Here is a 24,681-nt window from a genome sequence, read left to right on the forward strand (position 1 = left end):
TTTTCTTTAAGATAAATATGTTTCTTTCTGCCCTACACTCACCTTGACAAGTAACTACAATGTTAATGGTAATGTTATGAAGTATTTACACCTTAAATTGGAGTTTTAGAATCATGGCCTCGGTAGCGCAGTAGGTAGCGCGTCAGTCTCATAATCACAAATGACAGAGCGATCTGAAGGTCGTGAGTTCGATCCTCACCCGGGGCATAGTTTTTTCTACCCGTAACTCTTGTTTTCAAAGCATTTCTGATAGTTCTGAAAACTTGTGTTATACATTTGTACCTGTAATATGTTATTTTCTGCAATGTTTGTCATGCATGTCATGCATTTTAAACTGCATTGAGATAGCGTTCAGCATTTGAAATATATGTGATCTTGGATTAAACAGAATAATTCTTTTCTATTAAGTATTACAACAATTTTAATATCTTCTGTGTATTAACTTTTTATCCATTTCATATTTTGTCAATTTATGCAAAAATCGATAAATTAATTTTCTAACTTACTAAAAAAATCACTTGGCAGCGGTGGGATTCGAACCCACGCCTCCGAGGAGACTGGTGCCTTAAACCAGCGCCTTAGACCGCTCGGCCACGCTACCGACGCTTTATAGTTGAGCTAAATCAAGATATCATTCGTTTACAACATTTACAACTGATAAAAATATGTCTTATAGGCATACATTACGAAATATTACGTAGAAATATGTTTCTTTTTGGTTTTCCAAAATCAAACTCAAATTCTTTCTTAATACTAAATGCATGCAATCAAATTACATATTTCGCTTCTCTCTCTGAACAGAGTTATCCATTATTTGCTTAGTTCACATTTTTTGGAATGTCTATATATGGTAACATGCATAGCTCAAGTTGGCTGAGCATTTGATACTCACAAGTAACTTCATACAGGAGGGGCGGTTTTCACCATTTCACATTGGACGGAACCATGTAATCTATATTGTACATTCGGTTGAGGGCGCGATCGAAGCTTCTAGTCATGAGAAGAAATTATAACGCTTGAACGCTAGGTCGCTGTCGGCTCATCGAAACGTAATAAATGCACGTGCAAAACGGGCAAATTGGATAGCAAACTTTTTTTGTCGTTAGCAACAAATTGCCTTCGCAGGTTATTATTCTAACGAGTTTCTATCAGCACTACTCAATTCCCCTTTGGAGAAAAGAAAATGAAAAAAAAAATAATTTCAAAACAATTAAAAGTATTTCAAATAGTAAAGAGCTATAAAAATGAACAACCAACACAGCTCATTATGTTTGGCAATGTGTTTTCTTTAAGATAAATATGTTTCTTTCTGCCCTACACTCACCTTGACAAGTAACTACAATGTTAATGGTAATGTTATGAAGTATTTACACCTTAAATTGGAGTTTTAGAATCATGGCCTCGGTAGCGCAGTAGGTAGCGCGTCAGTCTCATAATCACAAATGACAGAGCGATCTGAAGGTCGTGAGTTCGATCCTCACCCGGGGCATAGTTTTTTTCTACCCGTAACTCTTGTTTTCAAAGCATTTCTGATAGTTCTGAAAACTTGTGTTATACATTTGTACCTGTAATATGTTATTTTCTGCAATGTTTGTCATGCATGTCATGCATTTTAAACTGCATTGAGATAGCGTTCAGCATTTGAAATATATGTGATCTTGGATTAAACAGAATAATTCTTTTCTATTAAGTATTACAACAATTTTAATATCTTCTGTGTATTAACTTTTTATCCATTTCATATTTTGTCAATTTATGCAAAAATCGATAAATTAATTTTCTAACTTACTAAAAAAATCACTTGGCAGCGGTGGGATTCGAACCCACGCCTCCGAGGAGACTGGTGCCTTAAACCAGCGCCTTAGACCGCTCGGCCACGCTACCGACGCTTTATAGTTGAGCTAAATCAAGATATCATTCGTTTACAACATTTACAACTGATAAAAATATGTCTTATAGGCATACATTACGAAATATTACGTAGAAATATGTTTCTTTTTGGTTTTCCAAAATCAAACTCAAATTCTTTCTTAATACTAAATGCATGCAATCAAATTACATATTTCGCTTCTCTCTCTGAACAGAGTTATCCATTATTTGCTTAGTTCACATTTTTTGGAATGTCTATATATGGTAACATGCATAGCTCAAGTTGGCTGAGCATTTGATACTCACAAGTAACTTCATACAGGAGGGGCGGTTTTCACCATTTCACATTGGACGGAACCATGTAATCTATATTGTACATTCGGTTGAGGGCGCGATCGAAGCTTCTAGTCATGAGAAGAAATTATAACGCTTGAACGCTAGGTCGCTGTCGGCTCATCGAAACGTAATAAATGCACGTGCAAAACGGGCAAATTGGATAGCAAACTTTTTTTGTCGTTAGCAACAAATTGCCTTCGCAGGTTATTATTCTAACGAGTTTCTATCAGCACTACTCAATTCCCCTTTGGAGAAAAGAAAATGAAAAAAAAAATAATTTCAAAACAATTAAAAGTATTTCAAATAGTAAAGAGCTATAAAAATGAACAACCAACACAGCTCATTATGTTTGGCAATGTGTTTTCTTTAAGATAAATATGTTTCTTTCTGCCCTACACTCACCTTGACAAGTAACTACAATGTTAATGGTAATGTTATGAAGTATTTACACCTTAAATTGGAGTTTTAGAATCATGGCCTCGGTAGCGCAGTAGGTAGCGCGTCAGTCTCATAATCACAAATGACAGAGCGATCTGAAGGTCGTGAGTTCGATCCTCACCCGGGGCATAGTTTTTTTCTACCCGTAACTCTTGTTTTCAAAGCATTTCTGATAGTTCTGAAAACTTGTGTTATACATTTGTACCTGTAATATGTTATTTTCTGCAATGTTTGTCATGCATGTCATGCATTTTAAACTGCATTGAGATAGCGTTCAGCATTTGAAATATATGTGATCTTGGATTAAACAGAATAATTCTTTTCTATTAAGTATTACAACAATTTTAATATCTTCTGTGTATTAACTTTTTATCCATTTCATATTTTGTCAATTTATGCAAAAATCGATAAATTAATTTTCTAACTTACTAAAAAAATCACTTGGCAGCGGTGGGATTCGAACCCACGCCTCCGAGGAGACTGGTGCCTTAAACCAGCGCCTTAGACCGCTCGGCCACGCTACCGACGCTTTATAGTTGAGCTAAATCAAGATATCATTCGTTTACAACATTTACAACTGATAAAAATATGTCTTATAGGCATACATTACGAAATATTACGTAGAAATATGTTTCTTTTTGGTTTTCCAAAATCAAACTCAAATTCTTTCTTAATACTAAATGCATGCAATCAAATTACATATTTCGCTTCTCTCTCTGAACAGAGTTATCCATTATTTGCTTAGTTCACATTTTTTGGAATGTCTATATATGGTAACATGCATAGCTCAAGTTGGCTGAGCATTTGATACTCACAAGTAACTTCATACAGGAGGGGCGGTTTTCACCATTTCACATTGGACGGAACCATGTAATCTATATTGTACATTCGGTTGAGGGCGCGATCGAAGCTTCTAGTCATGAGAAGAAATTATAACGCTTGAACGCTAGGTCGCTGTCGGCTCATCGAAACGTAATAAATGCACGTGCAAAACGGGCAAATTGGATAGCAAACTTTTTTTGTCGTTAGCAACAAATTGCCTTCGCAGGTTATTATTCTAACGAGTTTCTATCAGCACTACTCAATTCCCCTTTGGAGAAAAGAAAATGAAAAAAAAAATAATTTCAAAACAATTAAAAGTATTTCAAATAGTAAAGAGCTATAAAAATGAACAACCAACACAGCTCATTATGTTTGGCAATGTGTTTTCTTTAAGATAAATATGTTTCTTTCTGCCCTACACTCACCTTGACAAGTAACTACAATGTTAATGGTAATGTTATGAAGTATTTACACCTTAAATTGGAGTTTTAGAATCATGGCCTCGGTAGCGCAGTAGGTAGCGCGTCAGTCTCATAATCACAAATGACAGAGCGATCTGAAGGTCGTGAGTTCGATCCTCACCCGGGGCATAGTTTTTTTCTACCCGTAACTCTTGTTTTCAAAGCATTTCTGATAGTTCTGAAAACTTGTGTTATACATTTGTACCTGTAATATGTTATTTTCTGCAATGTTTGTCATGCATGTCATGCATTTTAAACTGCATTGAGATAGCGTTCAGCATTTGAAATATATGTGATCTTGGATTAAACAGAATAATTCTTTTCTATTAAGTATTACAACAATTTTAATATCTTCTGTGTATTAACTTTTTATCCATTTCATATTTTGTCAATTTATGCAAAAATCGATAAATTAATTTTCTAACTTACTAAAAAAATCACTTGGCAGCGGTGGGATTCGAACCCACGCCTCCGAGGAGACTGGTGCCTTAAACCAGCGCCTTAGACCGCTCGGCCACGCTACCGACGCTTTATAGTTGAGCTAAATCAAGATATCATTCGTTTACAACATTTACAACTGATAAAAATATGTCTTATAGGCATACATTACGAAATATTACGTAGAAATATGTTTCTTTTTGGTTTTCCAAAATCAAACTCAAATTCTTTCTTAATACTAAATGCATGCAATCAAATTACATATTTCGCTTCTCTCTCTGAACAGAGTTATCCATTATTTGCTTAGTTCACATTTTTTGGAATGTCTATATATGGTAACATGCATAGCTCAAGTTGGCTGAGCATTTGATACTCACAAGTAACTTCATACAGGAGGGGCGGTTTTCACCATTTCACATTGGACGGAACCATGTAATCTATATTGTACATTCGGTTGAGGGCGCGATCGAAGCTTCTAGTCATGAGAAGAAATTATAACGCTTGAACGCTAGGTCGCTGTCGGCTCATCGAAACGTAATAAATGCACGTGCAAAACGGGCAAATTGGATAGCAAACTTTTTTTGTCGTTAGCAACAAATTGCCTTCGCAGGTTATTATTCTAACGAGTTTCTATCAGCACTACTCAATTCCCCTTTGGAGAAAAGAAAATGAAAAAAAAAATAATTTCAAAACAATTAAAAGTATTTCAAATAGTAAAGAGCTATAAAAATGAACAACCAACACAGCTCATTATGTTTGGCAATGTGTTTTCTTTAAGATAAATATGTTTCTTTCTGCCCTACACTCACCTTGACAAGTAACTACAATGTTAATGGTAATGTTATGAAGTATTTACACCTTAAATTGGAGTTTTAGAATCATGGCCTCGGTAGCGCAGTAGGTAGCGCGTCAGTCTCATAATCACAAATGACAGAGCGATCTGAAGGTCGTGAGTTCGATCCTCACCCGGGGCATAGTTTTTTTCTACCCGTAACTCTTGTTTTCAAAGCATTTCTGATAGTTCTGAAAACTTGTGTTATACATTTGTACCTGTAATATGTTATTTTCTGCAATGTTTGTCATGCATGTCATGCATTTTAAACTGCATTGAGATAGCGTTCAGCATTTGAAATATATGTGATCTTGGATTAAACAGAATAATTCTTTTCTATTAAGTATTACAACAATTTTAATATCTTCTGTGTATTAACTTTTTATCCATTTCATATTTTGTCAATTTATGCAAAAATCGATAAATTAATTTTCTAACTTACTAAAAAAATCACTTGGCAGCGGTGGGATTCGAACCCACGCCTCCGAGGAGACTGGTGCCTTAAACCAGCGCCTTAGACCGCTCGGCCACGCTACCGACGCTTTATAGTTGAGCTAAATCAAGATATCATTCGTTTACAACATTTACAACTGATAAAAATATGTCTTATAGGCATACATTACGAAATATTACGTAGAAATATGTTTCTTTTTGGTTTTCCAAAATCAAACTCAAATTCTTTCTTAATACTAAATGCATGCAATCAAATTACATATTTCGCTTCTCTCTCTGAACAGAGTTATCCATTATTTGCTTAGTTCACATTTTTTGGAATGTCTATATATGGTAACATGCATAGCTCAAGTTGGCTGAGCATTTGATACTCACAAGTAACTTCATACAGGAGGGGCGGTTTTCACCATTTCACATTGGACGGAACCATGTAATCTATATTGTACATTCGGTTGAGGGCGCGATCGAAGCTTCTAGTCATGAGAAGAAATTATAACGCTTGAACGCTAGGTCGCTGTCGGCTCATCGAAACGTAATAAATGCACGTGCAAAACGGGCAAATTGGATAGCAAACTTTTTTTGTCGTTAGCAACAAATTGCCTTCGCAGGTTATTATTCTAACGAGTTTCTATCAGCACTACTCAATTCCCCTTTGGAGAAAAGAAAATGAAAAAAAAAATAATTTCAAAACAATTAAAAGTATTTCAAATAGTAAAGAGCTATAAAAATGAACAACCAACACAGCTCATTATGTTTGGCAATGTGTTTTCTTTAAGATAAATATGTTTCTTTCTGCCCTACACTCACCTTGACAAGTAACTACAATGTTAATGGTAATGTTATGAAGTATTTACACCTTAAATTGGAGTTTTAGAATCATGGCCTCGGTAGCGCAGTAGGTAGCGCGTCAGTCTCATAATCACAAATGACAGAGCGATCTGAAGGTCGTGAGTTCGATCCTCACCCGGGGCATAGTTTTTTTCTACCCGTAACTCTTGTTTTCAAAGCATTTCTGATAGTTCTGAAAACTTGTGTTATACATTTGTACCTGTAATATGTTATTTTCTGCAATGTTTGTCATGCATGTCATGCATTTTAAACTGCATTGAGATAGCGTTCAGCATTTGAAATATATGTGATCTTGGATTAAACAGAATAATTCTTTTCTATTAAGTATTACAACAATTTTAATATCTTCTGTGTATTAACTTTTTATCCATTTCATATTTTGTCAATTTATGCAAAAATCGATAAATTAATTTTCTAACTTACTAAAAAAATCACTTGGCAGCGGTGGGATTCGAACCCACGCCTCCGAGGAGACTGGTGCCTTAAACCAGCGCCTTAGACCGCTCGGCCACGCTACCGACGCTTTATAGTTGAGCTAAATCAAGATATCATTCGTTTACAACATTTACAACTGATAAAAATATGTCTTATAGGCATACATTACGAAATATTACGTAGAAATATGTTTCTTTTTGGTTTTCCAAAATCAAACTCAAATTCTTTCTTAATACTAAATGCATGCAATCAAATTACATATTTCGCTTCTCTCTCTGAACAGAGTTATCCATTATTTGCTTAGTTCACATTTTTTGGAATGTCTATATATGGTAACATGCATAGCTCAAGTTGGCTGAGCATTTGATACTCACAAGTAACTTCATACAGGAGGGGCGGTTTTCACCATTTCACATTGGACGGAACCATGTAATCTATATTGTACATTCGGTTGAGGGCGCGATCGAAGCTTCTAGTCATGAGAAGAAATTATAACGCTTGAACGCTAGGTCGCTGTCGGCTCATCGAAACGTAATAAATGCACGTGCAAAACGGGCAAATTGGATAGCAAACTTTTTTTGTCGTTAGCAACAAATTGCCTTCGCAGGTTATTATTCTAACGAGTTTCTATCAGCACTACTCAATTCCCCTTTGGAGAAAAGAAAATGAAAAAAAAAATAATTTCAAAACAATTAAAAGTATTTCAAATAGTAAAGAGCTATAAAAATGAACAACCAACACAGCTCATTATGTTTGGCAATGTGTTTTCTTTAAGATAAATATGTTTCTTTCTGCCCTACACTCACCTTGACAAGTAACTACAATGTTAATGGTAATGTTATGAAGTATTTACACCTTAAATTGGAGTTTTAGAATCATGGCCTCGGTAGCGCAGTAGGTAGCGCGTCAGTCTCATAATCACAAATGACAGAGCGATCTGAAGGTCGTGAGTTCGATCCTCACCCGGGGCATAGTTTTTTTCTACCCGTAACTCTTGTTTTCAAAGCATTTCTGATAGTTCTGAAAACTTGTGTTATACATTTGTACCTGTAATATGTTATTTTCTGCAATGTTTGTCATGCATGTCATGCATTTTAAACTGCATTGAGATAGCGTTCAGCATTTGAAATATATGTGATCTTGGATTAAACAGAATAATTCTTTTCTATTAAGTATTACAACAATTTTAATATCTTCTGTGTATTAACTTTTTATCCATTTCATATTTTGTCAATTTATGCAAAAATCGATAAATTAATTTTCTAACTTACTAAAAAAATCACTTGGCAGCGGTGGGATTCGAACCCACGCCTCCGAGGAGACTGGTGCCTTAAACCAGCGCCTTAGACCGCTCGGCCACGCTACCGACGCTTTATAGTTGAGCTAAATCAAGATATCATTCGTTTACAACATTTACAACTGATAAAAATATGTCTTATAGGCATACATTACGAAATATTACGTAGAAATATGTTTCTTTTTGGTTTTCCAAAATCAAACTCAAATTCTTTCTTAATACTAAATGCATGCAATCAAATTACATATTTCGCTTCTCTCTCTGAACAGAGTTATCCATTATTTGCTTAGTTCACATTTTTTGGAATGTCTATATATGGTAACATGCATAGCTCAAGTTGGCTGAGCATTTGATACTCACAAGTAACTTCATACAGGAGGGGCGGTTTTCACCATTTCACATTGGACGGAACCATGTAATCTATATTGTACATTCGGTTGAGGGCGCGATCGAAGCTTCTAGTCATGAGAAGAAATTATAACGCTTGAACGCTAGGTCGCTGTCGGCTCATCGAAACGTAATAAATGCACGTGCAAAACGGGCAAATTGGATAGCAAACTTTTTTTGTCGTTAGCAACAAATTGCCTTCGCAGGTTATTATTCTAACGAGTTTCTATCAGCACTACTCAATTCCCCTTTGGAGAAAAGAAAATGAAAAAAAAAATAATTTCAAAACAATTAAAAGTATTTCAAATAGTAAAGAGCTATAAAAATGAACAACCAACACAGCTCATTATGTTTGGCAATGTGTTTTCTTTAAGATAAATATGTTTCTTTCTGCCCTACACTCACCTTGACAAGTAACTACAATGTTAATGGTAATGTTATGAAGTATTTACACCTTAAATTGGAGTTTTAGAATCATGGCCTCGGTAGCGCAGTAGGTAGCGCGTCAGTCTCATAATCACAAATGACAGAGCGATCTGAAGGTCGTGAGTTCGATCCTCACCCGGGGCATAGTTTTTTTCTACCCGTAACTCTTGTTTTCAAAGCATTTCTGATAGTTCTGAAAACTTGTGTTATACATTTGTACCTGTAATATGTTATTTTCTGCAATGTTTGTCATGCATGTCATGCATTTTAAACTGCATTGAGATAGCGTTCAGCATTTGAAATATATGTGATCTTGGATTAAACAGAATAATTCTTTTCTATTAAGTATTACAACAATTTTAATATCTTCTGTGTATTAACTTTTTATCCATTTCATATTTTGTCAATTTATGCAAAAATCGATAAATTAATTTTCTAACTTACTAAAAAAATCACTTGGCAGCGGTGGGATTCGAACCCACGCCTCCGAGGAGACTGGTGCCTTAAACCAGCGCCTTAGACCGCTCGGCCACGCTACCGACGCTTTATAGTTGAGCTAAATCAAGATATCATTCGTTTACAACATTTACAACTGATAAAAATATGTCTTATAGGCATACATTACGAAATATTACGTAGAAATATGTTTCTTTTTGGTTTTCCAAAATCAAACTCAAATTCTTTCTTAATACTAAATGCATGCAATCAAATTACATATTTCGCTTCTCTCTCTGAACAGAGTTATCCATTATTTGCTTAGTTCACATTTTTTGGAATGTCTATATATGGTAACATGCATAGCTCAAGTTGGCTGAGCATTTGATACTCACAAGTAACTTCATACAGGAGGGGCGGTTTTCACCATTTCACATTGGACGGAACCATGTAATCTATATTGTACATTCGGTTGAGGGCGCGATCGAAGCTTCTAGTCATGAGAAGAAATTATAACGCTTGAACGCTAGGTCGCTGTCGGCTCATCGAAACGTAATAAATGCACGTGCAAAACGGGCAAATTGGATAGCAAACTTTTTTTGTCGTTAGCAACAAATTGCCTTCGCAGGTTATTATTCTAACGAGTTTCTATCAGCACTACTCAATTCCCCTTTGGAGAAAAGAAAATGAAAAAAAAAATAATTTCAAAACAATTAAAAGTATTTCAAATAGTAAAGAGCTATAAAAATGAACAACCAACACAGCTCATTATGTTTGGCAATGTGTTTTCTTTAAGATAAATATGTTTCTTTCTGCCCTACACTCACCTTGACAAGTAACTACAATGTTAATGGTAATGTTATGAAGTATTTACACCTTAAATTGGAGTTTTAGAATCATGGCCTCGGTAGCGCAGTAGGTAGCGCGTCAGTCTCATAATCACAAATGACAGAGCGATCTGAAGGTCGTGAGTTCGATCCTCACCCGGGGCATAGTTTTTTTCTACCCGTAACTCTTGTTTTCAAAGCATTTCTGATAGTTCTGAAAACTTGTGTTATACATTTGTACCTGTAATATGTTATTTTCTGCAATGTTTGTCATGCATGTCATGCATTTTAAACTGCATTGAGATAGCGTTCAGCATTTGAAATATATGTGATCTTGGATTAAACAGAATAATTCTTTTCTATTAAGTATTACAACAATTTTAATATCTTCTGTGTATTAACTTTTTATCCATTTCATATTTTGTCAATTTATGCAAAAATCGATAAATTAATTTTCTAACTTACTAAAAAAATCACTTGGCAGCGGTGGGATTCGAACCCACGCCTCCGAGGAGACTGGTGCCTTAAACCAGCGCCTTAGACCGCTCGGCCACGCTACCGACGCTTTATAGTTGAGCTAAATCAAGATATCATTCGTTTACAACATTTACAACTGATAAAAATATGTCTTATAGGCATACATTACGAAATATTACGTAGAAATATGTTTCTTTTTGGTTTTCCAAAATCAAACTCAAATTCTTTCTTAATACTAAATGCATGCAATCAAATTACATATTTCGCTTCTCTCTCTGAACAGAGTTATCCATTATTTGCTTAGTTCACATTTTTTGGAATGTCTATATATGGTAACATGCATAGCTCAAGTTGGCTGAGCATTTGATACTCACAAGTAACTTCATACAGGAGGGGCGGTTTTCACCATTTCACATTGGACGGAACCATGTAATCTATATTGTACATTCGGTTGAGGGCGCGATCGAAGCTTCTAGTCATGAGAAGAAATTATAACGCTTGAACGCTAGGTCGCTGTCGGCTCATCGAAACGTAATAAATGCACGTGCAAAACGGGCAAATTGGATAGCAAACTTTTTTTGTCGTTAGCAACAAATTGCCTTCGCAGGTTATTATTCTAACGAGTTTCTATCAGCACTACTCAATTCCCCTTTGGAGAAAAGAAAATGAAAAAAAAAATAATTTCAAAACAATTAAAAGTATTTCAAATAGTAAAGAGCTATAAAAATGAACAACCAACACAGCTCATTATGTTTGGCAATGTGTTTTCTTTAAGATAAATATGTTTCTTTCTGCCCTACACTCACCTTGACAAGTAACTACAATGTTAATGGTAATGTTATGAAGTATTTACACCTTAAATTGGAGTTTTAGAATCATGGCCTCGGTAGCGCAGTAGGTAGCGCGTCAGTCTCATAATCACAAATGACAGAGCGATCTGAAGGTCGTGAGTTCGATCCTCACCCGGGGCATAGTTTTTTTCTACCCGTAACTCTTGTTTTCAAAGCATTTCTGATAGTTCTGAAAACTTGTGTTATACATTTGTACCTGTAATATGTTATTTTCTGCAATGTTTGTCATGCATGTCATGCATTTTAAACTGCATTGAGATAGCGTTCAGCATTTGAAATATATGTGATCTTGGATTAAACAGAATAATTCTTTTCTATTAAGTATTACAACAATTTTAATATCTTCTGTGTATTAACTTTTTATCCATTTCATATTTTGTCAATTTATGCAAAAATCGATAAATTAATTTTCTAACTTACTAAAAAAATCACTTGGCAGCGGTGGGATTCGAACCCACGCCTCCGAGGAGACTGGTGCCTTAAACCAGCGCCTTAGACCGCTCGGCCACGCTACCGACGCTTTATAGTTGAGCTAAATCAAGATATCATTCGTTTACAACATTTACAACTGATAAAAATATGTCTTATAGGCATACATTACGAAATATTACGTAGAAATATGTTTCTTTTTGGTTTTCCAAAATCAAACTCAAATTCTTTCTTAATACTAAATGCATGCAATCAAATTACATATTTCGCTTCTCTCTCTGAACAGAGTTATCCATTATTTGCTTAGTTCACATTTTTTGGAATGTCTATATATGGTAACATGCATAGCTCAAGTTGGCTGAGCATTTGATACTCACAAGTAACTTCATACAGGAGGGGCGGTTTTCACCATTTCACATTGGACGGAACCATGTAATCTATATTGTACATTCGGTTGAGGGCGCGATCGAAGCTTCTAGTCATGAGAAGAAATTATAACGCTTGAACGCTAGGTCGCTGTCGGCTCATCGAAACGTAATAAATGCACGTGCAAAACGGGCAAATTGGATAGCAAACTTTTTTTGTCGTTAGCAACAAATTGCCTTCGCAGGTTATTATTCTAACGAGTTTCTATCAGCACTACTCAATTCCCCTTTGGAGAAAAGAAAATGAAAAAAAAAAATAATTTCAAAACAATTAAAAGTATTTCAAATAGTAAAGAGCTATAAAAATGAACAACCAACACAGCTCATTATGTTTGGCAATGTGTTTTCTTTAAGATAAATATGTTTCTTTCTGCCCTACACTCACCTTGACAAGTAACTACAATGTTAATGGTAATGTTATGAAGTATTTACACCTTAAATTGGAGTTTTAGAATCATGGCCTCGGTAGCGCAGTAGGTAGCGCGTCAGTCTCATAATCACAAATGACAGAGCGATCTGAAGGTCGTGAGTTCGATCCGCACCCGGGGCATAGTTTTTTTCTACCCGTAACTCTTGTTTTCAAAGCATTTCTGATAGTTCTGAAAACTTGTGTTATACATTTGTACCTGTAATATGTTATTTTCTGCAATGTTTGTCATGCATGTCATGCATTTTAAACTGCATTGAGATAGCGTTCAGCATTTGAAATATATGTGATCTTGGATTAAACAGAATAATTCTTTTCTATTAAGTATTACAACAATTTTAATATCTTCTGTGTATTAACTTTTTATCCATTTCATATTTTGTCAATTTATGCAAAAATCGATAAATTAATTTTCTAACTTACTAAAAAAATCACTTGGCAGCGGTGGGATTCGAACCCACGCCTCCGAGGAGACTGGTGCCTTAAACCAGCGCCTTAGACCGCTCGGCCACGCTACCGACGCTTTATAGTTGAGCTAAATCAAGATATCATTCGTTTACAACATTTACAACTGATAAAAATATGTCTTATAGGCATACATTACGAAATATTACGTAGAAATATGTTTCTTTTTGGTTTTCCAAAATCAAACTCAAATTCTTTCTTAATACTAAATGCATGCAATCAAATTACATATTTCGCTTCTCTCTCTGAACAGAGTTATCCATTATTTGCTTAGTTCACATTTTTTGGAATGTCTATATATGGTAACATGCATAGCTCAAGTTGGCTGAGCATTTGATACTCACAAGTAACTTCATACAGGAGGGGCGGTTTTCACCATTTCACATTGGACGGAACCATGTAATCTATATTGTACATTCGGTTGAGGGCGCGATCGAAGCTTCTAGTCATGAGAAGAAATTATAACGCTTGAACGCTAGGTCGCTGTCGGCTCATCGAAACGTAATAAATGCACGTGCAAAACGGGCAAATTGGATAGCAAACTTTTTTTGTCGTTAGCAACAAATTGCCTTCGCAGGTTATTATTCTAACGAGTTTCTATCAGCACTACTCAATTCCCCTTTGGAGAAAAGAAAATGAAAAAAAAAATAATTTCAAAACAATTAAAAGTATTTCAAATAGTAAAGAGCTATAAAAATGAACAACCAACACAGCTCATTATGTTTGGCAATGTGTTTTCTTTAAGATAAATATGTTTCTTTCTGCCCTACACTCACCTTGACAAGTAACTACAATGTTAATGGTAATGTTATGAAGTATTTACACCTTAAATTGGAGTTTTAGAATCATGGCCTCGGTAGCGCAGTAGGTAGCGCGTCAGTCTCATAATCACAAATGACAGAGCGATCTGAAGGTCGTGAGTTCGATCCTCACCCGGGGCATAGTTTTTTTCTACCCGTAACTCTTGTTTTCAAAGCATTTCTGATAGTTCTGAAAACTTGTGTTATACATTTGTACCTGTAATATGTTATTTTCTGCAATGTTTGTCATGCATGTCATGCATTTTAAACTGCATTGAGATAGCGTTCAGCATTTGAAATATATGTGATCTTGGATTAAACAGAATAATTCTTTTCTATTAAGTATTACAACAATTTTAATATCTTCTGTGTATTAACTTTTTATCCATTTCATATTTTGTCAATTTATGCAAAAATCGATAAATTAATTTTCTAACTTACTAAAAAAATCACTTGGCAGCGGTGGGATTCGAACCCACGCCTCCGAGGAGACTGGTGCCTTAAACCAGCGCCTTAGACCGCTCGGCCACGCTACCGACGCTTTATAGTTGAGCTAAATCAAGATATCATTCGTTTACAACATTTACAACTGATAAAAATATGTCTTATAGGCATACATTACGAAATATTACGTAGAAATATGTTTCTTTTTGGTTTTCCAAAATCAAACTCAAATTCTTTCTTAATACTAAATGCATGCAATCAAATTACATATTTCGCTTCTCTCTCTGAACAGAGTTATCCATTATTTGCTTAGTTCACATTTTTTGGAATGTCTATATATGGTAACATGCATAGCTCAAGTTGGCTGAGCATTTGATACTCACAAGTAACTTCATACAGGAGGGGCGGTTTTCACCATTTCACATTGGACGGAACCATGTAATCTATATTGTACATTCGGTTGAGGGCGCGATCGAAGCTTCTAGTCATGAGAAGAAATTATAACGCTTGAACGCTAGGTCGCTGTCGGCTCATCGAAACGTAATAAATGCACGTGCAAAACGGGCAAATTGGATAGCAAACTTTTTTTGTCGTTAGCAACAAATTGCCTTCGCAGGTTATTATTCTAACGAGTTTCTATCAGCACTACTCAATTCCCCTTTGGAGAAAAGAAAATGAAAAAAAAAATAATTTCAAAACAATTAAAAGTATTTCAAATAGTAAAGAGCTATAAAAATGAACAACCAACACAGCTCATTATGTTTGGCAATGTGTTTTCTTTAAGATAAATATGTTTCTTTCTGCCCTACACTCACCTTGACAAGTAACTACAATGTTAATGGTAATGTTATGAAGTATTTACACCTTAAATTGGAGTTTTAGAATCATGGCCTCGGTAGCGCAGTAGGTAGCGCGTCAGTCTCATAATCACAAATGACAGAGCGATCTGAAGGTCGTGAGTTCGATCCTCACCCGGGGCATAGTTTTTTTCTACCCGTAACTCTTGTTTTCAAAGCATTTCTGATAGTTCTGAAAACTTGTGTTATACATTTGTACCTGTAATATGTTATTTTCTGCAATGTTTGTCATGCATGTCATGCATTTTAAACTGCATTGAGATAGCGTTCAGCATTTGAAATATATGTGATCTTGGATTAAACAGAATAATTCTTTTCTATTAAGTATTACAACAATTTTAATATCTTCTGTGTATTAACTTTTTATCCATTTCATATTTTGTCAATTTATGCAAAAATCGATAAATTAATTTTCTAACTTACTAAAAAAATCACTTGGCAGCGGTGGGATTCGAACCCACGCCTCCGAGGAGACTGGTGCCTTAAACCAGCGCCTTAGACCGCTCGGCCACGCTACCGACGCTTTATAGTTGAGCTAAATCAAGATATCATTCGTTTACAACATTTACAACTGATAAAAATATGTCTTATAGGCATACATTACGAAATATTACGTAGAAATATGTTTCTTTTTGGTTTTCCAAAATCAAACTCAAATTCTTTCTTAATACTAAATGCATGCAATCAAATTACATATTTCGCTTCTCTCTCTGAACAGAGTTATCCATTATTTGCTTAGTTCACATTTTTTGGAATGTCTATATATGGTAACATGCATAGCTCAAGTTGGCTGAGCATTTGATACTCACAAGTAACTTCATACAGGAGGGGCGGTTTTCACCATTTCACATTGGACGGAACCATGTAATCTATATTGTACATTCGGTTGAGGGCGCGATCGAAGCTTCTAGTCATGAGAAGAAATTATAACGCTTGAACGCTAGGTCGCTGTCGGCTCATCGAAACGTAATAAATGCACGTGCAAAACGGGCAAATTGGATAGCAAACTTTTTTTGTCGTTAGCAACAAATTGCCTTCGCAGGTTATTATTCTAACGAGTTTCTATCAGCACTACTCAATTCCCCTTTGGAGAAAAGAAAATGAAAAAAAAAATAATTTCAAAACAATTAAAAGTATTTCAAATAGTAAAGAGCTATAAAAATGAACAACCAACACAGCTCATTATGTTTGGCAATGTGTTTTCTTTAAGATAAATATGTTTCTTTCTGCCCTACACTCACCTTGACAAGTAACTACAATGTTAATGGTAATGTTATGAAGTATTTACACCTTAAATTGGAGTTTTAGAATCATGGCCTCGGTAGCGCAGTAGGTAGCGCGTCAGTCTCATAATCACAAATGACAGAGCGATCTGAAGGTCGTGAGTTCGATCCTCACCCGGGGCATAGTTTTTTTCTACCCGTAACTCTTGTTTTCAAAGCATTTCTGATAGTTCTGAAAACTTGTGTTATACATTTGTACCTGTAATATGTTATTTTCTGCAATGTTTGTCATGCATGTCATGCATTTTAAACTGCATTGAGATAGCGTTCAGCATTTGAAATATATGTGATCTTGGATTAAACAGAATAATTCTTTTCTATTAAGTATTACAACAATTTTAATATCTTCTGTGTATTAACTTTTTATCCATTTCATATTTTGTCAATTTATGCAAAAATCGATAAATTAATTTTCTAACTTACTAAAAAAATCACTTGGCAGCGGTGGGATTCGAACCCACGCCTCCGAGGAGACTGGTGCCTTAAACCAGCGCCTTAGACCGCTCGGCCACGCTACCGACGCTTTATAGTTGAGCTAAATCAAGATATCATTCGTTTACAACATTTACAACTGATAAAAATATGTCTTATAGGCATACATTACGAAATATTACGTAGAAATATGTTTCTTTTTGGTTTTCCAAAATCAAACTCAAATTCTTTCTTAATACTAAATGCATGCAATCAAATTACATATTTCGCTTCTCTCTCTGAACAGAGTTATCCATTATTTGCTTAGTTCACATTTTTTGGAATGTCTATATATGGTAACATGCATAGCTCAAGTTGGCTGAGCATTTGATACTCACAAGTAACTTCATACAGGAGGGGCGGTTTTCACCATTTCACATTGGACGGAACCATGTAATCTATATTGTACATTCGGTTGAGGGCGCGATCGAAGCTTCTAGTCATGAGAAGAAATTATAACGCTTGAACGCTAGGTCGCTGTCGGCTCATCGAAACGTAATAAATGCACGTGCAAAACGGGCAAATTGGATAGCAAACTTTTTTTGTCGTTAGCAACAAATTGCCTTCGCAGGTTATTATTCTAACGAGTTTCTATCAGCACTACTCAATTCCCCTTTGGAGAAAAGAAAATGAAAAAAAAAATAATTTCAAAACAATTAAAAGTATTTCAAATAGTAAAGAGCTATAAAAATGAACAACCAACACAGCTCATTATGTTTGGCAATGTGTTTTCTTTAAGATAAATATGTTTCTTTCTGCCCTACACTCACCTTGACAAGTAACTACAATGTTAATGGTAATGTTATGAAGTATTTACACCTTAAATTGGAGTTTTAGAATCATGGCCTCGGTAGCGCAGTAGGTAGCGCGTCAGTCTCATAATCACAAATGACAGAGCGATCTGAAGGTCGTGAGTTCGATCCTCACCCGGGGCATAGTTTTTTTCTACCCGTAACTCTTGTTTTCAAAGCATTTCTGATAGTTCTGAAAACTTGTGTTATACATTTGTACCTGTAATATGTTATTTTCTGCAATGTTTGTCATGCATGTCATGCATTTTAAACTGCATTGAGATAGCGTTCAGCATTTGAAATATATGTGATCTTGGATTAAACAGAATAATTCTTTTCTATTAAGTATTACAACAATTTTAATATCTTCTGTGTATTAACTTTTTATCCATTTCATATTTTGTCAATTTATGCAAAAATCGATAAATTAATTTTCTAACTTACTAAAAAAATCACTTGGCAGCGGTGGGATTCGAACCCACGCCTCCGAGGAGACTGGTGCCTTAAACCAGCGCCTTAGACCGCTCGGCCACGCTACCGACGCTTTATAGTTGAGCTAAATCAAGATATCATTCGTTTACAACATTTACAACTGATAAAAATATGTCTTATAGGCATACATTACGAAATATTACGTAGAAATATGTTTCTTTTTGGTTTTCCAAAATCAAACTCAAATTCTTTCTTAATACTAAATGCATGCAATCAAATTACATATTTCGCTTCTCTCTCTGAACAGAGTTATCCATTATTTGCTTAGTTCACATTTTTTGGAATGTCTATATATGGTAACATGCATAGCTCAAGTTGGCTGAGCATTTGATACTCACAAGTAACTTCATACAGGAGGGGCGGTTTTCACCATTTCACATTGGACGGAACCATGTAATCTATATTGTACATTCGGTTGAGGGCGCGATCGAAGCTTCTAGTCATGAGAAGAAATTATAACGCTTGAACGCTAGGTCGCTGTCGGCTCATCGAAACGTAATAAATGCACGTGCAAAACGGGCAAATTGGATAGCAAACTTTTTTTGTCGTTAGCAACAAATTGCCTTCGCAGGTTATTATTCTAACGAGTTTCTATCAGCACTACTCAATTCCCCTTTGGAGAAAAGAAAATGAAAAAAAAAATAATTTCAAAACAATTAAAAGTATTTCAAATAGTAAAGAGCTATAAAAATGAACAACCAACACAGCTCATTATGTTTGGCAATGTGTTTTCTTTAAGATAAATATGTTTCTTTCTGCCCTACACTCACCTTGACAAGTAACTACAATGTTAATGGTAATGTTATGAAGTATTTACACCTTAAATTGGAGTTTTAGAATCATGGCCTCGGTAGCGCAGTAGGTAGCGCGTCAGTCTCATAATCACAAATGACAGAGCGATCTGAAGGTCGTGAGTTCGATCCTCACCCGGGGCATAGTTTTTTTCTACCCGTAACTCTTGTTTTCAAAGCATTTCTGATAGTTCTGAAAACTTGTGTTATACATTTGTACCTGTAATATGTTATTTTCTGCAATGTTTGTCATGCATGTCATGCATTTTAAACTGCATTGAGATAGCGTTCAGCATTTGAAATATATGTGATCTTGGATTAAACAGAATAATTCTTTTCTATTAAGTATTACAACAATTTTAATATCTTCTGTGTATTAACTTTTTATCCATTTCATATTTTGTCAATTTATGCAAAAATCGATAAATTAATTTTCTAACTTACTAAAAAAATCACTTGGCAGCGGTGGGATTCGAACCCACGCCTCCGAGGAGACTGGTGCCTTAAACCAGCGCCTTAGACCGCTCGGCCACGCTACCGACGCTTTATAGTTGAGCTAAATCAAGATATCATTCGTTTACAACATTTACAACTGATAAAAATATGTCTTATAGGCATACATTACGAAATATTACGTAGAAATATGTTTCTTTTTGGTTTTCCAAAATCAAACTCAAATTCTTTCTTAATACTAAATGCATGCAATCAAATTACATATTTCGCTTCTCTCTCTGAACAGAGTTATCCATTATTTGCTTAGTTCACATTTTTTGGAATGTCTATATATGGTAACATGCATAGCTCAAGTTGGCTGAGCATTTGATACTCACAAGTAACTTCATACAGGAGGGGCGGTTTTCACCATTTCACATTGGACGGAACCATGTAATCTATATTGTACATTCGGTTGAGGGCGCGATCGAAGCTTCTAGTCATGAGAAGAAATTATAACGCTTGAACGCTAGGTCGCTGTCGGCTCATCGAAACGTAATAAATGCACGTGCAAAACGGGCAAATTGGATAGCAAACTTTTTTTGTCGTTAGCAACAAATTGCCTTCGCAGGTTATTATTCTAACGAGTTTCTATCAGCACTACTCAATTCCCCTTTGGAGAAAAGAAAATGAAAAAAAAAATAATTTCAAAACAATTAAAAGTATTTCAAATAGTAAAGAGCTATAAAAATGAACAACCAACACAGCTCATTATGTTTGGCAATGTGTTTTCTTTAAGATAAATATGTTTCTTTCTGCCCTACACTCACCTTGACAAGTAACTACAATGTTAATGGTAATGTTATGAAGTATTTACACCTTAAATTGGAGTTTTAGAATCATGGCCTCGGTAGCGCAGTAGGTAGCGCGTCAGTCTCATAATCACAAATGACAGAGCGATCTGAAGGTCGTGAGTTCGATCCTCACCCGGGGCATAGTTTTTTTCTACCCGTAACTCTTGTTTTCAAAGCATTTCTGATAGTTCTGAAAACTTGTGTTATACATTTGTACCTGTAATATGTTATTTTCTGCAATGTTTGTCATGCATGTCATGCATTTTAAACTGCATTGAGATAGCGTTCAGCATTTGAAATATATGTGATCTTGGATTAAACAGAATAATTCTTTTCTATTAAGTATTACAACAATTTTAATATCTTCTGTGTATTAACTTTTTATCCATTTCATATTTTGTCAATTTATGCAAAAATCGATAAATTAATTTTCTAACTTACTAAAAAAATCACTTGGCAGCGGTGGGATTCGAACCCACGCCTCCGAGGAGACTGGTGCCTTAAACCAGCGCCTTAGACCGCTCGGCCACGCTACCGACGCTTTATAGTTGAGCTAAATCAAGATATCATTCGTTTACAACATTTACAACTGATAAAAATATGTCTTATAGGCATACATTACGAAATATTACGTAGAAATATGTTTCTTTTTGGTTTTCCAAAATCAAACTCAAATTCTTTCTTAATACTAAATGCATGCAATCAAATTACATATTTCGCTTCTCTCTCTGAACAGAGTTATCCATTATTTGCTTAGTTCACATTTTTTGGAATGTCTATATATGGTAACATGCATAGCTCAAGTTGGCTGAGCATTTGATACTCACAAGTAACTTCATACAGGAGGGGCGGTTTTCACCATTTCACATTGGACGGAACCATGTAATCTATATTGTACATTCGGTTGAGGGCGCGATCGAAGCTTCTAGTCATGAGAAGAAATTATAACGCTTGAACGCTAGGTCGCTGTCGGCTCATCGAAACGTAATAAATGCACGTGCAAAACGGGCAAATTGGATAGCAAACTTTTTTTGTCGTTAGCAACAAATTGCCTTCGCAGGTTATTATTCTAACGAGTTTCTATCAGCACTACTCAATTCCCCTTTGGAGAAAAGAAAATGAAAAAAAAAATAATTTCAAAACAATTAAAAGTATTTCAAATAGTAAAGAGCTATAAAAATGAACAACCAACACAGCTCATTATGTTTGGCAATGTGTTTTCTTTAAGATAAATATGTTTCTTTCTGCCCTACACTCACCTTGACAAGTAACTACAATGTTAATGGTAATGTTATGAAGTATTTACACCTTAAATTGGAGTTTTAGAATCATGGCCTCGGTAGCGCAGTAGGTAGCGCGTCAGTCTCATAATCACAAATGACAGAGCGATCTGAAGGTCGTGAGTTCGATCCTCACCCGGGGCATAGTTTTTTTCTACCCGTAACTCTTGTTTTCAAAGCATTTCTGATAGTTCTGAAAACTTGTGTTATACATTTGTACCTGTAATATGTTATTTTCTGCAATGTTTGTCATGCATGTCATGCATTTTAAACTGCATTGAGATAGCGTTCAGCATTTGAAATATATGTGATCTTGGATTAAACAGAATAATTCTTTTCTATTAAGTATTACAACAATTTTAATATCTTCTGTGTATTAACTTTTTATCCATTTCATATTTTGTCAATTTATGCAAAAATCGATAAATTAATTTTCTAACTTACTAAAAAAATCACTTGGCAGCGGTGGGATTCGAACCCACGCCTCCGAGGAGACTGGTGCCTTAAACCAGCGCCTTAGACCGCTCGGCCACGCTACCGACGCTTTATAGTTGAGCTAAATCAAGATATCATTCGTTTACAACATTTACAACTGATAAAAATATGTCTTATAGGCATACATTACGAAATATTACGTAGAAATATGTTTCTTTTTGGTTTTCCAAAATCAAACTCAAATTCTTTCTTAATACTAAATGCATGCAATCAAATTACATATTTCGCTTCTCTCTCTGAACAGAGTTATCCATTATTTGCTTAGTTCACATTTTTTGGAATGTCTATATATGGTAACATGCATAGCTCAAGTTGGCTGAGCATTTGATACTCACAAGTAACTTCATACAGGAGGGGCGGTTTTCACCATTTCACATTGGACGGAACCATGTAATCTATATTGTACATTCGGTTGAGGGCGCGATCGAAGCTTCTAGTCATGAGAAGAAATTATAACGCTTGAACGCTAGGTCGCTGTCGGCTCATCGAAACGTAATAAATGCACGTGCAAAACGGGCAAATTGGATAGCAAACTTTTTTTGTCGTTAGCAACAAATTGCCTTCGCAGGTTATTATTCTAACGAGTTTCTATCAGCACTACTCAATTCCCCTTTGGAGAAAAGAAAATGAAAAAAAAAATAATTTCAAAACAATTAAAAGTATTTCAAATAGTAAAGAGCTATAAAAATGAACAACCAACACAGCTCATTATGTTTGGCAATGTGTTTTCTTTAAGATAAATATGTTTCTTTCTGCCCTACACTCACCTTGACAAGTAACTACAATGTTAATGGTAATGTTATGAAGTATTTACACCTTAAATTGGAGTTTTAGAATCATGGCCTCGGTAGCGCAGTAGGTAGCGCGTCAGTCTCATAATCACAAATGACAGAGCGATCTGAAGGTCGTGAGTTCGATCCTCACCCGGGGCATAGTTTTTTTCTACCCGTAACTCTTGTTTTCAAAGCATTTCTGATAGTTCTGAAAACTTGTGTTATACATTTGTACCTGTAATATGTTATTTTCTGCAATGTTTGTCATGCATGTCATGCATTTTAAACTGCATTGAGATAGCGTTCAGCATTTGAAATATATGTGATCTTGGATTAAACAGAATAATTCTTTTCTATTAAGTATTACAACAATTTTAATATCTTCTGTGTATTAACTTTTTATCCATTTCATATTTTGTCAATTTATGCAAAAATCGATAAATTAATTTTCTAACTTACTAAAAAAATCACTTGGCAGCGGTGGGATTCGAACCCACGCCTCCGAGGAGACTGGTGCCTTAAACCAGCGCCTTAGACCGCTCGGCCACGCTACCGACGCTTTATAGTTGAGCTAAATCAAGATATCATTCGTTTACAACATTTACAACTGATAAAAATATGTCTTATAGGCATACATTACGAAATATTACGTAGAAATATGTTTCTTTTTGGTTTTCCAAAATCAAACTCAAATTCTTTCTTAATACTAAATGCATGCAATCAAATTACATATTTCGCTTCTCTCTCTGAACAGAGTTATCCATTATTTGCTTAGTTCACATTTTTTGGAATGTCTATATATGGTAACATGCATAGCTCAAGTTGGCTGAGCATTTGATACTCACAAGTAACTTCATACAGGAGGGGCGGTTTTCACCATTTCACATTGGACGGAACCATGTAATCTATATTGTACATTCGGTTGAGGGCGCGATCGAAGCTTCTAGTCATGAGAAGAAATTATAACGCTTGAACGCTAGGTCGCTGTCGGCTCATCGAAACGTAATAAATGCACGTGCAAAACGGGCAAATTGGATAGCAAACTTTTTTTGTCGTTAGCAACAAATTGCCTTCGCAGGTTATTATTCTAACGAGTTTCTATCAGCACTACTCAATTCCCCTTTGGAGAAAAGAAAATGAAAAAAAAAATAATTTCAAAACAATTAAAAGTATTTCAAATAGTAAAGAGCTATAAAAATGAACAACCAACACAGCTCATTATGTTTGGCAATGTGTTTTCTTTAAGATAAATATGTTTCTTTCTGCCCTACACTCACCTTGACAAGTAACTACAATGTTAATGGTAATGTTATGAAGTATTTACACCTTAAATTGGAGTTTTAGAATCATGGCCTCGGTAGCGCAGTAGGTAGCGCGTCAGTCTCATAATCACAAATGACAGAGCGATCTGAAGGTCGTGAGTTCGATCCTCACCCGGGGCATAGTTTTTTTCTACCCGTAACTCTTGTTTTCAAAGCATTTCTGATAGTTCTGAAAACTTGTGTTATACATTTGTACCTGTAATATGTTATTTTCTGC

At 35.3% G+C, this 24,681-nt stretch overlaps 39 non-coding genes across 39 annotated transcripts; 20 read left to right on the plus strand and 19 right to left on the minus strand.

The window, feature by feature from the left end:
* Positions 1-116: 116 nt before the first annotated feature.
* On the plus strand, positions 117-207 carry Trnam-cau (transfer RNA methionine (anticodon CAU)). The gene is given in 2 exon segments: positions 117-153; positions 172-207. It is a non-coding gene; the product is annotated as a tRNA-Met (tRNA).
* A 312-nt stretch (positions 208-519) lies between these two features.
* Positions 520-601, minus strand: Trnal-aag (transfer RNA leucine (anticodon AAG)). The gene has a single exon. It is a non-coding gene; the product is annotated as a tRNA-Leu (tRNA).
* A 797-nt stretch (positions 602-1,398) lies between these two features.
* Trnam-cau (transfer RNA methionine (anticodon CAU)) lies at positions 1,399-1,489 on the plus strand. Its single transcript is given in 2 exon segments — positions 1,399-1,435; positions 1,454-1,489. It is a non-coding gene; the product is annotated as a tRNA-Met (tRNA).
* A 313-nt stretch (positions 1,490-1,802) lies between these two features.
* Trnal-aag (transfer RNA leucine (anticodon AAG)) lies at positions 1,803-1,884 on the minus strand. Its single transcript has one exon. It is a non-coding gene; the product is annotated as a tRNA-Leu (tRNA).
* A 797-nt stretch (positions 1,885-2,681) lies between these two features.
* On the plus strand, positions 2,682-2,772 carry Trnam-cau (transfer RNA methionine (anticodon CAU)). The gene is given in 2 exon segments: positions 2,682-2,718; positions 2,737-2,772. It is a non-coding gene; the product is annotated as a tRNA-Met (tRNA).
* Positions 2,773-3,085: 313 nt separating this feature from the next.
* On the minus strand, positions 3,086-3,167 carry Trnal-aag (transfer RNA leucine (anticodon AAG)). The gene has a single exon. It is a non-coding gene; the product is annotated as a tRNA-Leu (tRNA).
* Positions 3,168-3,964: 797 nt separating this feature from the next.
* Trnam-cau (transfer RNA methionine (anticodon CAU)) lies at positions 3,965-4,055 on the plus strand. The gene is given in 2 exon segments: positions 3,965-4,001; positions 4,020-4,055. It is a non-coding gene; the product is annotated as a tRNA-Met (tRNA).
* Positions 4,056-4,368: 313 nt separating this feature from the next.
* On the minus strand, positions 4,369-4,450 carry Trnal-aag (transfer RNA leucine (anticodon AAG)). Its single transcript has one exon. It is a non-coding gene; the product is annotated as a tRNA-Leu (tRNA).
* A 797-nt stretch (positions 4,451-5,247) lies between these two features.
* On the plus strand, positions 5,248-5,338 carry Trnam-cau (transfer RNA methionine (anticodon CAU)). The gene is given in 2 exon segments: positions 5,248-5,284; positions 5,303-5,338. It is a non-coding gene; the product is annotated as a tRNA-Met (tRNA).
* Positions 5,339-5,651: 313 nt separating this feature from the next.
* Trnal-aag (transfer RNA leucine (anticodon AAG)) lies at positions 5,652-5,733 on the minus strand. The gene has a single exon. It is a non-coding gene; the product is annotated as a tRNA-Leu (tRNA).
* Positions 5,734-6,530: 797 nt separating this feature from the next.
* On the plus strand, positions 6,531-6,621 carry Trnam-cau (transfer RNA methionine (anticodon CAU)). The gene is given in 2 exon segments: positions 6,531-6,567; positions 6,586-6,621. It is a non-coding gene; the product is annotated as a tRNA-Met (tRNA).
* A 313-nt stretch (positions 6,622-6,934) lies between these two features.
* Trnal-aag (transfer RNA leucine (anticodon AAG)) lies at positions 6,935-7,016 on the minus strand. The gene has a single exon. It is a non-coding gene; the product is annotated as a tRNA-Leu (tRNA).
* A 797-nt stretch (positions 7,017-7,813) lies between these two features.
* On the plus strand, positions 7,814-7,904 carry Trnam-cau (transfer RNA methionine (anticodon CAU)). The gene is given in 2 exon segments: positions 7,814-7,850; positions 7,869-7,904. It is a non-coding gene; the product is annotated as a tRNA-Met (tRNA).
* Positions 7,905-8,217: 313 nt separating this feature from the next.
* Trnal-aag (transfer RNA leucine (anticodon AAG)) lies at positions 8,218-8,299 on the minus strand. The gene has a single exon. It is a non-coding gene; the product is annotated as a tRNA-Leu (tRNA).
* Positions 8,300-9,096: 797 nt separating this feature from the next.
* On the plus strand, positions 9,097-9,187 carry Trnam-cau (transfer RNA methionine (anticodon CAU)). Its single transcript is given in 2 exon segments — positions 9,097-9,133; positions 9,152-9,187. It is a non-coding gene; the product is annotated as a tRNA-Met (tRNA).
* A 313-nt stretch (positions 9,188-9,500) lies between these two features.
* Trnal-aag (transfer RNA leucine (anticodon AAG)) lies at positions 9,501-9,582 on the minus strand. The gene has a single exon. It is a non-coding gene; the product is annotated as a tRNA-Leu (tRNA).
* A 797-nt stretch (positions 9,583-10,379) lies between these two features.
* Trnam-cau (transfer RNA methionine (anticodon CAU)) lies at positions 10,380-10,470 on the plus strand. The gene is given in 2 exon segments: positions 10,380-10,416; positions 10,435-10,470. It is a non-coding gene; the product is annotated as a tRNA-Met (tRNA).
* Positions 10,471-10,783: 313 nt separating this feature from the next.
* On the minus strand, positions 10,784-10,865 carry Trnal-aag (transfer RNA leucine (anticodon AAG)). The gene has a single exon. It is a non-coding gene; the product is annotated as a tRNA-Leu (tRNA).
* Positions 10,866-11,662: 797 nt separating this feature from the next.
* Trnam-cau (transfer RNA methionine (anticodon CAU)) lies at positions 11,663-11,753 on the plus strand. The gene is given in 2 exon segments: positions 11,663-11,699; positions 11,718-11,753. It is a non-coding gene; the product is annotated as a tRNA-Met (tRNA).
* Positions 11,754-12,066: 313 nt separating this feature from the next.
* Positions 12,067-12,148, minus strand: Trnal-aag (transfer RNA leucine (anticodon AAG)). The gene has a single exon. It is a non-coding gene; the product is annotated as a tRNA-Leu (tRNA).
* A 798-nt stretch (positions 12,149-12,946) lies between these two features.
* Positions 12,947-13,037, plus strand: Trnam-cau (transfer RNA methionine (anticodon CAU)). The gene is given in 2 exon segments: positions 12,947-12,983; positions 13,002-13,037. It is a non-coding gene; the product is annotated as a tRNA-Met (tRNA).
* A 313-nt stretch (positions 13,038-13,350) lies between these two features.
* On the minus strand, positions 13,351-13,432 carry Trnal-aag (transfer RNA leucine (anticodon AAG)). The gene has a single exon. It is a non-coding gene; the product is annotated as a tRNA-Leu (tRNA).
* Positions 13,433-14,229: 797 nt separating this feature from the next.
* On the plus strand, positions 14,230-14,320 carry Trnam-cau (transfer RNA methionine (anticodon CAU)). The gene is given in 2 exon segments: positions 14,230-14,266; positions 14,285-14,320. It is a non-coding gene; the product is annotated as a tRNA-Met (tRNA).
* Positions 14,321-14,633: 313 nt separating this feature from the next.
* Positions 14,634-14,715, minus strand: Trnal-aag (transfer RNA leucine (anticodon AAG)). The gene has a single exon. It is a non-coding gene; the product is annotated as a tRNA-Leu (tRNA).
* Positions 14,716-15,512: 797 nt separating this feature from the next.
* Positions 15,513-15,603, plus strand: Trnam-cau (transfer RNA methionine (anticodon CAU)). Its single transcript is given in 2 exon segments — positions 15,513-15,549; positions 15,568-15,603. It is a non-coding gene; the product is annotated as a tRNA-Met (tRNA).
* Positions 15,604-15,916: 313 nt separating this feature from the next.
* Trnal-aag (transfer RNA leucine (anticodon AAG)) lies at positions 15,917-15,998 on the minus strand. The gene has a single exon. It is a non-coding gene; the product is annotated as a tRNA-Leu (tRNA).
* Positions 15,999-16,795: 797 nt separating this feature from the next.
* Positions 16,796-16,886, plus strand: Trnam-cau (transfer RNA methionine (anticodon CAU)). The gene is given in 2 exon segments: positions 16,796-16,832; positions 16,851-16,886. It is a non-coding gene; the product is annotated as a tRNA-Met (tRNA).
* A 313-nt stretch (positions 16,887-17,199) lies between these two features.
* Trnal-aag (transfer RNA leucine (anticodon AAG)) lies at positions 17,200-17,281 on the minus strand. Its single transcript has one exon. It is a non-coding gene; the product is annotated as a tRNA-Leu (tRNA).
* Positions 17,282-18,078: 797 nt separating this feature from the next.
* On the plus strand, positions 18,079-18,169 carry Trnam-cau (transfer RNA methionine (anticodon CAU)). Its single transcript is given in 2 exon segments — positions 18,079-18,115; positions 18,134-18,169. It is a non-coding gene; the product is annotated as a tRNA-Met (tRNA).
* Positions 18,170-18,482: 313 nt separating this feature from the next.
* Trnal-aag (transfer RNA leucine (anticodon AAG)) lies at positions 18,483-18,564 on the minus strand. The gene has a single exon. It is a non-coding gene; the product is annotated as a tRNA-Leu (tRNA).
* Positions 18,565-19,361: 797 nt separating this feature from the next.
* Trnam-cau (transfer RNA methionine (anticodon CAU)) lies at positions 19,362-19,452 on the plus strand. Its single transcript is given in 2 exon segments — positions 19,362-19,398; positions 19,417-19,452. It is a non-coding gene; the product is annotated as a tRNA-Met (tRNA).
* A 313-nt stretch (positions 19,453-19,765) lies between these two features.
* Positions 19,766-19,847, minus strand: Trnal-aag (transfer RNA leucine (anticodon AAG)). Its single transcript has one exon. It is a non-coding gene; the product is annotated as a tRNA-Leu (tRNA).
* A 797-nt stretch (positions 19,848-20,644) lies between these two features.
* Positions 20,645-20,735, plus strand: Trnam-cau (transfer RNA methionine (anticodon CAU)). Its single transcript is given in 2 exon segments — positions 20,645-20,681; positions 20,700-20,735. It is a non-coding gene; the product is annotated as a tRNA-Met (tRNA).
* A 313-nt stretch (positions 20,736-21,048) lies between these two features.
* Positions 21,049-21,130, minus strand: Trnal-aag (transfer RNA leucine (anticodon AAG)). Its single transcript has one exon. It is a non-coding gene; the product is annotated as a tRNA-Leu (tRNA).
* A 797-nt stretch (positions 21,131-21,927) lies between these two features.
* Positions 21,928-22,018, plus strand: Trnam-cau (transfer RNA methionine (anticodon CAU)). The gene is given in 2 exon segments: positions 21,928-21,964; positions 21,983-22,018. It is a non-coding gene; the product is annotated as a tRNA-Met (tRNA).
* Positions 22,019-22,331: 313 nt separating this feature from the next.
* Positions 22,332-22,413, minus strand: Trnal-aag (transfer RNA leucine (anticodon AAG)). Its single transcript has one exon. It is a non-coding gene; the product is annotated as a tRNA-Leu (tRNA).
* A 797-nt stretch (positions 22,414-23,210) lies between these two features.
* Trnam-cau (transfer RNA methionine (anticodon CAU)) lies at positions 23,211-23,301 on the plus strand. The gene is given in 2 exon segments: positions 23,211-23,247; positions 23,266-23,301. It is a non-coding gene; the product is annotated as a tRNA-Met (tRNA).
* Positions 23,302-23,614: 313 nt separating this feature from the next.
* On the minus strand, positions 23,615-23,696 carry Trnal-aag (transfer RNA leucine (anticodon AAG)). Its single transcript has one exon. It is a non-coding gene; the product is annotated as a tRNA-Leu (tRNA).
* A 797-nt stretch (positions 23,697-24,493) lies between these two features.
* Positions 24,494-24,584, plus strand: Trnam-cau (transfer RNA methionine (anticodon CAU)). The gene is given in 2 exon segments: positions 24,494-24,530; positions 24,549-24,584. It is a non-coding gene; the product is annotated as a tRNA-Met (tRNA).
* Positions 24,585-24,681: the final 97 nt, after the last annotated feature.

The sequence above is a fragment of the Mytilus galloprovincialis genome, chromosome 2 (genome assembly GCF_965363235.1).
Source record: "Mytilus galloprovincialis chromosome 2, xbMytGall1.hap1.1, whole genome shotgun sequence".
NCBI lineage: Eukaryota > Metazoa > Mollusca > Bivalvia > Mytilida > Mytilidae > Mytilus > Mytilus galloprovincialis.